The sequence below is a fragment of the Rissa tridactyla genome, chromosome 7 (assembly GCF_028500815.1).
Source record: "Rissa tridactyla isolate bRisTri1 chromosome 7, bRisTri1.patW.cur.20221130, whole genome shotgun sequence".
NCBI lineage: Eukaryota > Metazoa > Chordata > Aves > Charadriiformes > Laridae > Rissa > Rissa tridactyla.
Window position 1 is genome coordinate 7532510 of NC_071472.1, and position 15456 is coordinate 7547965.

At 36.8% G+C, this 15456-nt stretch overlaps 1 protein-coding gene across 1 annotated transcript in view; it reads right to left on the minus strand.

Moving 5' to 3' along the window:
- Window positions 1-15456, minus strand: part of THSD7B (thrombospondin type 1 domain containing 7B) — a 538929-nt gene that overhangs the window by 461646 nt on the left and 61827 nt on the right. Inside the window, exon 3 of the mRNA XM_054207661.1 lies at window positions 7199-7316. The gene's annotated coding sequence lies outside the window, so the exon portion shown is untranslated. The remainder of the gene's footprint in view (window positions 1-7198; window positions 7317-15456) is intronic.

Here is a 15456-nt window from a genome sequence, read left to right on the forward strand (position 1 = left end):
GTTGAATTAATTTCTGTTTAAGCATGTGGATAAACTCTTTTAAATTGCAACATAAGAGAAAGGGGAAACTTAAACAGGAAATAAAATACAGGATTTTTAAAAAAAAATTCCTTTTTATTGAATACCGCTTTTCATCTTAGTTTTGGCAATTTCTGTATTAAAAAAAAAAAAATAATATTTTAACATTTGAAACCCTAGAAAAGTACTGTCAATTCACCTGACAGCTACCAATACTACAAACCACATGAATCCAAAAGTTTTCCAAAAGCTTTCTTTCTGCTAATAATTACTGGATGACACAAAGGCCATCATCACATGCCATCATCATTATTAACAATTTTATTCACAACGGATGTCAGATCACTTAAAGGAAGGGCAAAAACTATAATAACAGTAACTGAAGTTCCCTTTGTCATCGATATTTTGTAAATGAAAAATTAAGAGGCCCATAGGATAAGGTCTGCACTTTGGAGATAATCTAGCATTTTGCATTCTGAAACTTTGTGTACTAATCTTAAAATGATGGACTTCTTCCTCAAAGGCGCTTTTACTGCCACCATTTACTATTAATTTTGCTCGGGCAATTACTGAACCGCTTTGTTCCATGGTGCAATAGCGTGCTGGAGTAACACAAGGCAGTCGTGAGCCAATGTAAAGTGTGAGATAAACTTGCACCTGCATGCACACTGATCTGTAGTGAAAATACAGATGTGCAAATCTCTGAAAAGCAAACACAATATTCTTACGTTGGATATTCAAAGACCAGCAATCATTTTAAAGCTCCAAGTGTTCAGGCTGAGCTTAAAATGTGAAACAAACTGAAGATCTAGGGACAGAATTTTGTGGCTATCACCACGTCTGCGGACAGTATAAAGGTAAATGAATATGCTGGAAAACAGCTCAGTCAAGTATTCAGCGCAACTCAGTTTATACTAATGAAATGCTAGATCTGCATTCTTCAATAAATGTATTTAGTAGAGTTTCTGTGGTTTCTGTAAAACTTTTCTGATATATTTACAGTGCTTTAAACTTTTCTTCTACACAATTGCACTTAAGGTAAAAAAGTCTACCGTCTTGGGGGGAAAAAATGAAAAGAAGTGTCAAAATGAATAAATGGATTTAATGACAGGTTTATTTTTACTTATTTTTGGTGTTTTTACATTTTGCAACCTAAATTGTGACACAGCCTCAATTTGTTTCCTCACTCAAGTAATTTAAGTTGCAATACTGTTTCCTGAATTTGCAATTTGAATTTGCTCATTCTTCTCCGCAGACTCATCTTTCGTCTTCATAGTGAAGGTTTACAGAATCAGTCAAATATGCCTTATCTGTGTCCCAGATTAGATCAGTGAGAATTAATACAGAACGTTCTGTACCTTACCTGATTTGGCGTGAAGACATTAGAAGTGTTTAGGAACGGCAAATTATTATTATTCTCTGTGTTCAGTTGTGATGATAGGTTACTAAACATTGCTTCAGGAAAACAAACAAAAAAAAAAAGCTCTTTTTGCTACTTAAATTAGGAATTCTAATTCTATTCTAGTATTCTGCGCATTTTCTAATCTTGATTTTGTAATTCTAGAGATCTGTATGCAGTAAGTGCATAGGACATATAACACAAAGGTAAATGTGATCTGTATGCAGTAAGTGCATAGGACATATAACACAAAGGTAAATGTTGTGTCAACATTACACTGCAAAGAGTCTTGGTTCCGTACTGATAGGTACACGGATAGTAGATTCTAGATCTCTTTGTTATTAAAGTTGTCTTAGAGGTTTGCAGTCATTGCATATAGAACTCTGTATGAATCTTGAAGTTTGGTTTCTTCTCATACACGAGCAGGATGGCTTAGACATACATTCAGTTAGTTAAGGGCAGGCTTTTGCACATATACGTACACACTAAAATACCACATACAGATAGTTACATCATATAGTAAGATTTATTATCTATCCTCAAGCGTGCACATACAGTATGGCTTATTATTTATCCGTACAAATGCACATGCATTTGCATACATTCACTTTAGACCATTGGTGGCTGTCAGATTTTTTGATATTTCAAAAAAGCAATTAATATTAGTCTGCTATCTCTAACGTACAAACTATCAAAACAAATCCCATCTCAACAGCAAGTTCAGATTTCAATTCAGTGGGTGCAGCAGACAATGCTGTTGGGCCACCTGCAGTTACTTCTCACTCTAAGCCTTGGGTCATTCAGTGGCAAGAAAATTCATCTGTGCCCAGTCCTCCCACCTCAGCCTCCACGTCCTGGTGCCTGCAAACTCCTGTGAGAAAGCCCCAGCCCTGTGATACAGCACACTTCCCATGCAGGACAGGGCTAACAGGGTAGACCACCCCTTTTTCAACTCAAGAGGAAAATCACATGTTTTTTTTCCACGAGCTAGCATGATTTGAGCCCAGCACCTTCAAACTATAAAAACATCCCTGTCCATCACTTGACCAAATGGAGCAATTCAATAACTAGCAGATGTGCAAACAAGTTCTTCGTGCATTTTACTGATATGTTCCCCAGTCTCTCAAAATGCTGCTCTCCATGAACTGGAATACAGCAGTTCATATGGCTTGAAGAATACTCTCAGGCAAAACGTAAATCTTTATAGTAGAAAAAAGTGATTTGCAAGAGGCCAGCTATAGATTTGCCTACTCAAAATAGTGGGAATAGGTACTTTTCCATGCACTGAGCAATAATAGTGGAAATTTTGGGTGTGCATCTGTATAAATCATAATGAAAATAAAATCTGATGGCATTTTTAATTAATTGAGCAGCTTTGTCCAACTTTTTCCCTTATGTTAAATGAATAAACGTCCAAGTACATATATGCACCACTGAATTTTTTGAAGTTTTTGACCTCAAATAGTCTTCCTTATTTTATTTGTCTCTGTATCCTTCCCCACAATAAAATTGTACAAACATTCAAATAACAGTCTTTGTGAACTACAGAAAAGCAGAGGTCTTGCTTCTGCTGTTGTATCTGGAATGGAATGGGCTATTCCTGGCCATATGTAGAGCACAAAGCACACTTCACAGCTGGCTTCAAATCCCAGCAAAGACCACTCAGAAAACAGAGAGAACGAGCAGAAATGTGAAGTACTAAACATTTAACAACAATGCTTAGACAACAGCAGGAGTATGTTATTTTGCTCTGATTTGAGACTGACATGCTTTCAGTAGACAGAGTTTGGAGCTGCTCTTTCTCAAGGACATGGAGAAGAATTTTTTTAAAAGTTGTTAAATCAGACAAGCTAAGCTCCCCAGGAATATAGGACAAGATCAGATGTGTCCAACAACTCTTCTTCGCATGTGCTGTATCCATCAAAGGAGGAGGCCCAACCTGCCAAGCAAATGTTTTATATTGAGCTGGAGGGTTCCAAATGTCTCACAACGGTGTCAGATAAACAAAAGGAGACACGAGAAGGTGACAGGGAAGCTCTCACTCAAGTGTTGCTTCTGTTTCGAAGATGAGTGACAGACAAAGGATTTTCCCCCATTAAACAACACAAAGAAATCTCAGACTACTCAAGCTAGACATCTATGTGAAATATCGATGTCGTGCAAAATCTTTTCTAAGATAAAGTGCACAAATATATTTTGGGTGTAAAGAGAAACCCAAGCATAAATTATGCTTCTAACAGGAACTTTTAATAAGAAAACCAATACCACAGCAAGAACATTTCAATAATTTCATTAAATATTAAACTTTACTGACCACAGAGATTGCCCACTTATCAATTTAATTTCTTTTCTGATAGAAATAGTTGTATCAGATGGTTATTGATTGGCCAATGGTAATTTGGGGCACATTTAATAAGTGTAATAAATATACATTTAGTCTCATACAAAATTACTATGAAAACAGATCTCTCCAGAAGAAGCGTGAGACGTCAAAATTAAAAAACAAGGGACAAGCGGCAGAATATCCATTTTTTTCTGTGATCGATATTGATTTACGATACAGTTGAATAGCTGAAACTCCTGCCTGCTTTACAACAGTTAAAATTACTTAAAAGCACCAGACAGGGCCTGTCTCACCATCCCCACGAGGGAGCGGGACAGGCTGGGGGGCAGCTGAGGACATCCCAGAGCCCCAAGCAAGTGGGGCAAGGACTGAGGTCAGGCTGGGACATCAGCCCACGAGTGGATGTGGCTCAGCAGTGCCCATGGCTGGGCAGGGCAGGGCTACGGTGGGGCTGGAGGCAGTCACCTTACAGCATCACCGGTGCAAGGACCGATGGCCCTGGGGGGCTGAAGTGGGGTCCTCTGCCTTGGGTTGGGTGGTGGAGGTCCCATGGATGCTGGTAAGGGCCATTAAGGGCTATTAGTGTCCCCTGTGCTCTGACGGTAAGTCAGTAAGACCTATCTACTGAAATAAAAAATACAGTAATGTTCACCTCCAACAGCAAATTTCTATGGCAAGGAAGAGTCAGCAGAGGACAGACAGAACCATTATAAGAAGATCCATTTTGACAGATGTACAGACTGGCATCGGGAAAGTTGCTAAACACATTTCCACGTTTGTTTTTTGATTTTTTAAGTAAATGGATTAAGGGAGAAGTCAGCCTGGGCAGATCCCACAGCCCCATCAGAACCTGGGCATAAATGGGAAGCCTGTAAATGCTGAAACGAAAGGAATCAAAAAGCTGTTTTATATATTACTGAACAAATTAACTTGTTTCTTTTGATGGGTATAACAATTTTCCTAATTTAAAAAATATTCCTAGCACTTCCCTACTATGTTTAAGTCTGCTTGCTTCAGTAAAATTACTGTAAATTTAAACCCATGTAAGACAGAAATCAGACATTAGTGCAAATGTTCTTGCTCTGTAAATCAGCAAATTTCCCCCTCTACTAAAAGTGAGATTTCACAGTCAATTTAAGCTGATCTAAGACTGCACTGCTCCTGAACAGGGCAATCCAACTTCCTTTTATCTCCAGCTGCGTGTTCCCACCACTTCCCTTGTGTGGGCTCTAGAGATCATACAGCCAAAGGATAAACAAGATCAGCTCACTGATCCTACTGAAAACTAACACTGAAAATACTTCGTTTTCAGCCAGTTTCAAAAGAGTTGAAAACACCCCTTTTAGTGACAATCTACAGTTAACCCTCACACAAATTGTTTGTGAAACCCCAACGTTGGACAGAAAGTGAGTTGAAAAAAATATATAATTATGAATAACTGAGCAAGAAGTAAGATAGTACAAAATAACTGGCAGTTTGTTACAGGCAAATACAGTGTTTTAAAAGAACAACTTTTATTCCGGTTTAGAAAACCCCCTAGTCTATACAGATTCTAACGTACAGAAGTGAACAGTTAAAATGAAACAAATTATAGCAAAACACTCATTTTGAGAAATGTATCTCAAATCTACAAATACGTAGCTTACATGAGAAACATAATCGAAGGAAAAAATAATCATCAAAATGTTGTCATTTTCGTTTTTCTTTACTATTTTTCTTATTTGATTGTTTTAAATCTTTATGCATTTTTAAACTGGCATTGGAGTTATTTAATTTGTATTTTTTTTTAATCAGGTATTTTTTGCTAACCCTGCTTGTAAAGCAATTAGGAAGATCTTCTTTCCCCTTTTCCAGTCTTCCGTGTTTGTTAGATTTTATCTGTGCGGTATGGTGATAATAAGCATACTGTTCCTTTCTGATGTTTATTTCTTGCTGCTTCTGGTTTTAGCTATCATCTAATGTGTGTTGTAACAGAGAAAGTGTACCTTCTATGGCAGCTAAAGATACAGCAATAGAATAATGTGGAAAAAATAGGTTGCTCTAATTAACTTATACAGTTATGAAGAGGTTTAATGCTTACATTAGAGAACAGACAGGTAATATGGATAACTAACATCACCCTAGATAAAAAGAAATTAATTAATAATACGAAAATATTCGGCTGAGTTCTGAATTTCCAGAAAACATCAGGCTCAGAAGTGTAATCGCTGTACTTTTTGGCCCTGTTCTGATGCTTGCATTTTACAAACACACATTTTTTTTTAATCTAAGTATAGCGCTCGTAAGGATGGTAACCCATCTGATGAGGTCTATATGCAGGTGGAATCCCCCAAAAAGAGTTATTAAGAGTTTGCAAGTCTCCACATGCAGTGAACAGTAAATAAGGGCATCTATGAAGTCTGCTAAAGCAAGATTTTTATTGCAGTCATCATTTTCATGATGTAGGCATACAAATTAAGACAAGTAAATGTCTTTTTTAGAGGATTTGTGAAAAACAATCAAACAGTAACATTTGGTTGATACAGACTTAAACTCAATTTGAACTGAGCCTTCGACAATCTGTCCCATTACTAATCTCTAATATTTGACTTCTTACTGTGCTATTCTTTTGTACTGTTATTATTAACTGGATTATTAACAATTGCTTGTATGTGTAGCTTTACCTCTGTGCCTTGATTTGTATTTTTAATACATTAGCACCCATTCATACATTAAAAAAATCACCCAGTATGTGTAGATTATAGTTCTATGCACAAAGCAGCAGCTGAGAGTGGTTCACCAGCAGTAGCAGTTGTAAACCTAAACTCTATTTAAACATTAGGTTTTGCATGGTATCCTCCCAAATCAACAGCTGGGGCAAAAAAAGATTACTTTGTAAAGAATGGGCAACAGTCATCTGCACACAAACAGGTTAAATTATTAAAAATGGGATGAGCCTTCTTTTAGGTTGATTATGGCCAGACTGGGGTTCTTGGAGGTTACTCAGTGACTCAGTAAACTCACTAAATGTGACAAGATGCTAAAACACTAATGGTTTCTATTCTGACCTTTTCTACTCTTTATTTTTTTGTCTGTTTTTTTATCATGTAACCTCTTAGGGAAGGAAATATTGCCTTCTTTTATGTTGGGAAATTGCCCAGAACATTGCAGACACTACCCAAACAAAGAGCAACTATAATAATAACAAAAATAGGAGGAGGAGGTTTACTTGACCCCATACAACAGTCCCCTAAAGACTCCTATCAAACTCAATGGAATTGGAACCTGGTTTATTGCTTAAGTAAAATTGCCCGTAGTTAATTGCACCAGTACAATTAATACTATCAAAATTTACAACATAGAAGACTGCTATGCAATTAAGAAATAATTGAATTCATTTTTGGAGAGAGTCACATATGACAGTTAACTTAGCCACTCAGAAATACATCAATAGGTACCTTTTGTCTTGTCCTGAGATGGAGTTAAAGAGATCTAGTCTCCTCTCGGTTCTGTTCTTGACTTCATAATCTTCAATAGGACACTGTTAGGTAAATCTCTGTGCCTCCATCTCATAATCTGTAGAACAGAGATAATGGTTTTCTTCTCAGAGCATTTGTATATAAACAAATAAAATGATACATAAGAGTTCGATACTATCAATACACTTTTTCTCTACTGAATAAGGTCTCAAAGCAAAACCTTTCCCTTTGATCTTGTTTGCTGCAACATGCCCTCTGCCAGTCCTCAACAACGCTTTCTAAGCAGTGTATAATAAAAAGGTCAATGTAATGAAATAAACTCTGCAAATACCTCATTTTCCCTAGATTTAATTATGATTAATCTTCTGTACTGTGATAACATTTTTTAACCTTTATAATTTTACGAAGTGCTTGTAACAGATTCTGTTAGTCCCTCATATTTCATGCTATGTAGTTCCATTTATCTCCCATCTATGAAATATGGAGCAAGCATGACATTTCATATTTTAGAAACTTGCAGTATTACACAAGGAACACCATCTTCCTGTATCATTAATACCAACGTTATGATTCAGACCCATGGCTTCTAAGTCTTTCTCTTAGGTTAATTTATTGCAGTAATAAACCAATTTCTTTGCTTGCTTCTAGTATTTTATACAACAGTGTAGACTTGAAAAGTATAATATCAAGACTTCAGTTATTCTTAAAATTGTGTTAATACTTCCATGGTCTTACATACGTGATTTTGCTATCCACTATGAAAACATCAGCCTTGTGACTACTGGTGGGGCACCCCACTGAGATTTGTTTAACTTTTGTTGATCCTTAGGGGTATTTGGTATATCAGATAGTAAAACAATCTATTTTGTACAGTTATCAGAATCTGTCCACCTTAAGAAGTATCTTGCTATATGTTACATAGAAAATGCCTATTATAAAAGAACATAGTCTCTACAGAAAAAAAAGAAGCTGTAAAAATATATATATATATATATATATAAAAAAAGAGAATATGCATTAAATAAGCAACTGCTATTGAAAACACTGTCATAAATCAGCAAGTAGATGCAATGGTGATATTAGCAGCTCTTTGGCCAAGGTGATATTTGCAGCTCTGTTAGTGGTCTGTGGATCTGTCTCCCCTCCTGTTACCCATAGAACTTTTCTTGGGGAAAACTATCTTCATAGTTCAGCACTTAAACACGGGTTTTGGTTTAGGTCCTGGGAAAAAGAGATTTGACTCCACATGACTGTTTCTCCCATGAGCCAGCTTTCAGTTTCATTTCTGACTCTGGACAGTACTAGTAACCAAATTTGAAAAATTGACATAAGCTGAGTGAAAGTCAGTCTCTAATGGCTCAGGTTTCCTGGGGTCTCCCGATGGGCTCATTGTGACAACTATTTGATAGTTTTCTCACTTAAAAATGCTAAAATTTCGAGCATGTCTCAGATAATATACTAACAATTCTAAATGCCCGTATGCAGAAAACTTGAGAACAATTTTCTCACATCAGATCAAAATCACTGAAATCTTCTCCACTTCAGTTGACACTGGCTCAGACTACGTTATGCATGGAGTTGGGCTTTTGAAAGATCATCTTTTGTTACAAATTATGACCTTATAGGACAATCAAGACTGGTAGCATTAATGATGATAATAAATGCAATTCTGAAGCATTGAGTTAAGAAAATATAGTTGAATCCAGAATTACTTACTTTGTGTTGAGCATGTTCAGTGGCGATTTTGCCTTAGTAAAGCTATCAAAAGTGGCTTAAAAATCTGATTTAAAAAATGGAAGAAATCAGTGGAGTTTCATTCCCCAAAAGACTCTTTAAATAGAAGGCCTGATTAAGTGAACGTTAGCTAATGACTGCAAAAAATGTCTTTCAAGAAAATACTGATGAAATAACCTGGCAAGGTCCTGAGAAATTTAACCTATGGAAAACTCAAACAAAGGCCTATGGATAGGTCAAGATTTCTTGATCGCTCCAGTAGCACAGAAAACAGAAGAAAAACTACTAGTAAAGGAGACTTTTGAAAGGTACCTGACCTCTTCTTTACCATTAAGCTAGAAGATCATTGTTTTCTCTAACAAACATTTCAAAACATGCGTTTTATCCATGACTTCTAAGACAAGAAACAAATGTGTTTGATGTACAGTGTACAGGCCATTTGGCTACCAGGGAATCTTGCTGCTTTTCTTATTAGCCTATTTGGCTTGACTCATTACTAATTTAAGGACTGTGTGTAATTGTGCATCTGTGGACACAATCCCAGTTACTCTCTGGGAAATGTTCTGGGGAAATGTCCCAGCAAAGAGACTGCAGGACTAGTTTAGAAATGAAATTTTAAAATGCAGATCAAGAGCTGGAAACAGATTTCCAAGCAAAATTATTCTGTATCACTGTGAAACTTGTGTTACAGGATACTTATAAGCACAATACAATGCAAATAAAAATAATGCTTTTCTATTAAGACAAAATTATTCCACAGATACAAGTACAAAAGCACATTCCCCTAAAAAAACTAGCTGCAGTTCCCAGGACTTTAGTCGCTTGGCATACTCTATTGGAGCACAGTTAATGTATAGACCATTGTACCTCTTTGTACTGCTTTAATGTTTAAGGCTGTTGCAAACAACCAAATTAAATATATTTGCATCAAAAATGTGTTAAAAATAATTCTAAGTTTGTAAATCCAAGCACTCAGAATTTCCAAAATGATAGAAAACAGAAGAAAACTAGAAAATAAAGATTGCTCATCATACTGGATTTGTTTCTAATCCCATCCTCCCATCCATTGTACCCCACTCCTATCTATAAAAAAAAAAATCTAAAATTTATGGGAACATCTATAACCTTAAGGTCATCCTACAGAAATGCCATTAGGTGGAATCTTGTAAAAATGTTGTCAGCAGTACCTTTACTGTACTCTATAGCTGGCATTTCAGCCTGTCCCTTCTGCAATTAATAGTCACAGTAACAAGATTTTGAAGTTTAAATCTCTTTAAAGGAGAAAAGCTGCTTTTTCATCCCCTTCTCAAAGCGTACAATATGATTGGCAAAGTATCAGGAATAATAAGACAACCGGTTGACGTAAACCCCAGGAGGAACAGAGCAGCTTTTGTTCTGAGCTCTCATCAAAATCTTGGAAATCTTGCAATAGGAAATGTTGCTGGAATGTAGGTTCTTGTTCAGAGCTCTTACATGTTAGGCCTGCAATATCTGAAATCTCTTACCGGCTTCAGTAATTATTGTACACCCTCCCATTTGCTGCCTGTATCTGAAACAGCTATACAGTTAACTATTTAAAATGTTCTTGATACAAAAAATACATATTTCATTCTCTATTAATGTATCATTATTCTTGTTGTCCCACTGGAACTACTAGCTATTCTGATTGTTAATGAAATAATTGCTATAAAACATGCAATAAATGATGCAATCATGAACACTATAGCTCACAGAGCAAATGCCTTAAAAAGAAAGCGTAGCTTAAAGCACTGTACACATGAAGACCATACTTCCTAGGCTGTATGTAAAATGTAATAGTAAATGTAAAAAGCCTTGCGTAGATTAAAAATGAAGGTTTAAAGCCAACATTACCAAGTCAGAATAAGGAAAACTTATGGTTCAAAAAGCTACACTATATCCGCCACATAGACAAGCTGAGTTACCTTAAGCATTTTAAAAATATATGGTAATGGTTTCACAGGAAAAGAAACAGAATAGAAAACCGCACCATTGCTCCTAAGCCCCCAAGCATTTGAAGCAAACAGGTGGCTTTAGTAGGTATACAGATGCTTTTGTAAAACTCAAACTTTTCCAAAAGTTTTCATGTGTGTGGATGTAAAGATCAGTGTCACCTCTTGAATTTAATGTCTTCTTTTTTAAATAACAGAGAAAAAAGGAAAGACTTGCTTGTGGAGCCTGCATTAGCTGTATAGTTTGCTGTGCAAGTGCTCTCACCAAAGCTGTTTTAAAGCGTGCATTGTCATGTAATTCAAGTTCTCTGGAATTGAGTTACTTCCTTCTAATCAATCTAGTAGCTTAAAGGAGAGCACCCACTCCACAAAAACTACTTGAACTGCTGTGCTCTTGCTCACGCTGCATCTGCTTATGTATGGTGCTAAGATTTCCGGGGATGTATCTCACAGATACGAAATCAGGGGGTTTGTGTAAGATTAGGTACACTGCTTACAACCACACTGAAGGAACTCTATTAAAGTACCGAACCAGTCAGGTTTCAAGCAAAGTTAATGAAAGCACTAATTATTACTCTAGCTAGCTTTGCAATATATATTCACCACTGAAATTCTGGAGGAACCCAAGCAACTGGATCAACTAAACCATTCACCTCTTCTGTTGTCTCCATAAAAGTAAAGAAGAAACTAGAGCTCAAAATATCTGCTATGACCGTACAGATATGTAACGTGGTTCAAAGCATTCCTAGGTAAGAGGAATGAACAAAGATTTCTCTGACAGAGAATTGATTGTATGAAATTTGTTTCTACTATTGTTCAGAGAAAAAACCACCCATGAATATTTTTAATATAAATTACACCAAGAAATACTCAGCTCAAGAGGTAAGTCCAAATCATTTTTCATACAAAGTCAAAACCAAACACAGGAAAGCCTTGAGGTAAGACCCAGAAAAGGTGCCAGGGTACTGTGTGGGAGCTTTGGGATCAACTTTATCACCAGCTGCCTTTTGATCATGTCAATGAACAAAAGATACCCACCATGAAGCACAGAAACCGGGGGCCATCTCTGGCATTTTCTCCTCTCCTGGCATACCATGTTAGGGCTTTAGTTTTAGAGATGAGCAAGGCCTGCAGGTCTGCGATTGTTAAGGATAGGAAAGCAGAGCCTGTTCACTGCAGCTCTCTCTCCATTTCAAATCTCTACTCTCAAGAATGCAACAGACCTCCTTTTAGCAAGACAATAGATTAAAGTTATAATAAAGATCAGAATTATTAGTTTGTACGTTTATAAAATACAATATATTATCTATGCTCTTGTAAGATGTTACTCATTTTTTTACATTTTAACTTTGCTCTGTCATTTCCAATTTGAGTTCAAAACTCTGCCGTTAGAAACGTACGATATGAGCCATCCCTCCTGTTTTCATTTGCTGTATTCAAGTTGCAGAGTGTTCATAAAATGGTCACTGGTCACATGTGGTGCAAGCTTTCAAATAAAGTAACTCTCCGTTACGAAAGATGCTTATAAACATCACATTTTACTGTGTTCTTCAGACCTCTGAGAGATACAAACAGGGGAACATCACAAACAAAAGAAAACTTTGGTGGGTCCCAGTTCTATATAAAAATCCATTTAACAATATAGATGTGTTTACTAAATACTGGACGTTTGGGAAACATTTTGGTACAATGTGTAGTTCCTTCTGCTTTCAGAATGAAATGGTAAGTTGGGGGGGATTTCACAGGATGAAGGACTGAGGGGTAGGAACAAGGGGTTTTACTGTGGAGCTGCAGCGTTGAGTAGTCAGTGGTAGGTGGATACTGCTTTGGACAGAAATCATGCCAACTATTGCAAGAGGAAAAGGAAAATTACTCAAAAACTAGATTTCACTTCTTTGTTTTCATTCTACTTGCCCATACTTGTACTTGCATCACCGATTCACTGATTTCAACTTTCTAGTTACTACACCTAGCACTATGGTGATGCCAACTGGTACAGCCAAGAGCTTTCACAAACACAGAGAGAGGAACATTGTATAAACTAAAGTCAGTTAAACAGTTCCCCAAATTAACTGGTGCCATGTAGCCCAAGGCTATAAAAAATCTTGACTGGGCCAGCAAACTTTCAAGCTTGCATCCTGCCTGTCTTTCTGCCCCAGGGAGCCTTTGTACAAGGCTCATTGTTACACAAAGCAGCTACTTCAGCAAAGGAATCACTTCAGGAATTTAAGCTTTATTTGAGGGGATTATCAGAAGTCATTGTTTTGATGTTTCTTCATTTTCAGGGTTTAAGAGAAGAGATGCTAACCCATGGTCCAGTTCATTAAACTATATTCTGAATTCATTGCTGTTCATGTCAAGATAATTTACCATAAACTGAAAAATGGAGTTTTACAGAGTATATTAATTCATGCACTGAAAGTTTCCCAAGATCATGCATCCTCCGTTTAAATAGAATCTCTTCTGCATCTGGTACTCATTGAGCATTCTAAATATCACCATAAATACCTAAAGATATGAATATTAGTTGATAGCCAATATTTATTTAAAGCATTTTGTTACCCTGTACTTAACTAATCACAATATATCAGAACTAGTTAGTTTTCAGGTCAGTGAATGAGAAGTCAAGATTTCTTACTGCTTTCCCTGATTGCTCGCTGCTTCTGGGAAATAAATGTTAAAGTTGCACACAGCAGTTACCTTGGTTGACTGACATACATTTCTAAATTTCTGTGTCAGCTTATGCCAGTTGAAAATCCTCACTCTGCAAAGCCCTGCTCTGTTTATTGGTCCTCATTATTTTTTAATTCATTTAAATTTTTGAGGGAATATCCCATGTTTCTTTTTAATGAGAAGCCTCAGAATTTCTCCCTAACCAACTCATAGGTAACCCGCTTTGCAGACAACTGTAGATGGGCACTATTAATATTGAAGTCATTCAGTTTGGATGTATACTGCAAAAAAGGGAGTTTCTGCCTTAGCTACAAATTTATTCCGCTCTAGCTTGTTAACTTAGTCCAGGAAAACACTCCTTCTAACCCCAGATAAAGACATTTCTATTTGGATTGCAGAGATTCTATACTGAAACCAAAATACACACCTAAGTAAAAGGTGTAGTATGTCCTATCTATGAATTCATGGCTACTAAAACCTTTTCCACCTTGATCAGTAAAAGAATTGTTCTTCAATTCATTAAAACTTTACTACAGAAATTCATAGACTAATGATCTGAGGAATCCAATTTTCTGGGCCTACATGTGTAATCAATGTTTAGAAGCATATTTCTTTACATCTTCAAACCAGTGCAAACCACTGCAAGACCATCATCATCTGCATGTTCAGTCCTCTTCATTCTTCTCATTGGGGGCATTCAGTTAGGTTAAAGTATTTGTACTCCATGTCCGAAACTCTCCTTCAGTGTCTTTTAAATGAGGGACCATTTCATGCTGTGTGATCTCAACTTCCCTTGATGACAGCTCTATCCTACTGGAACTATGAAACTGTCAACATCAAGAGCAAAATTTAGGTGTGCAGAAGACAAAAATGGCTCAACAGCTATCCCACAAACTCTTTCAATAGAGGTCAACAACCTCAGCATCTACGGGGAAAACTGCAAAACTCAGTATTTCCATCAAACAGCCCAAAACAATATGGCTCAAAGTTTCTTGCTGGCTGGAAGTAAAAGAAAAATATTTTGTACACATTACAGTTTCAGAAAATGAGTAGATAGCACCATGACAGCCATGGAATAAGACAACAGATCACCTTGATTTAGTAGGGGTAAAAGATGTGCATGGTCAGTCTTTGGGGAGCAATGCCTTGTAATAACTGTGAGGTAATACAAGGCAACTTTGCATCTGTGACAGAAGGCCAAGCAGGCCACACCAATAGTCTCTCCTCCATTCTTAGGCACAGTATTATCATAGTCAATGTAAGGTAATTTGAGGTCACCTTTATCAACAGATCAAAAACAGAGCTGTTTGGTTTGTTGTTTTGTTTTGCTTTCGAAAAAACCCCAAAAACCTAACTTAAGAAACATTAACTTATGCATATTTCCTAACATGACACATATGATATGAGATCCTCTAATATTCAAGGCTTTCTTGGATTCAAGTACACACACTGTTATCTTCTTTTTTAAAAAGCATTAAGCTGATGCAGTGGCAGTTAAATGGCTTGCCTGGAGTCATCCAGCGCATGAAAGACAGAGCCATTAATAAAACCCTGGAGTCCCAACTGACAAGTTCTATGTAGCAAGGATTGGGGTGTAGATCCTCTCTAGGTAAATTAAAATGATGTGGTTTACGTCAATAGAAATATGGGAATTTCCACACTGCATTAGACCCTAGCGTATATTACACAGTATCCTTCATTTGACAATGGCCAGCAGTAAAAAAACCAACTCCCTCTTTTCCCCCACCCAGTTGACAAATGTTTTCTTTTCCCCCCATGCCAGCCACTACATTTTCCACGGATCTCTAAAAATGCATTTTCACATTACTGGTAAGAATATCTCATGGCTTGTCCCACTAA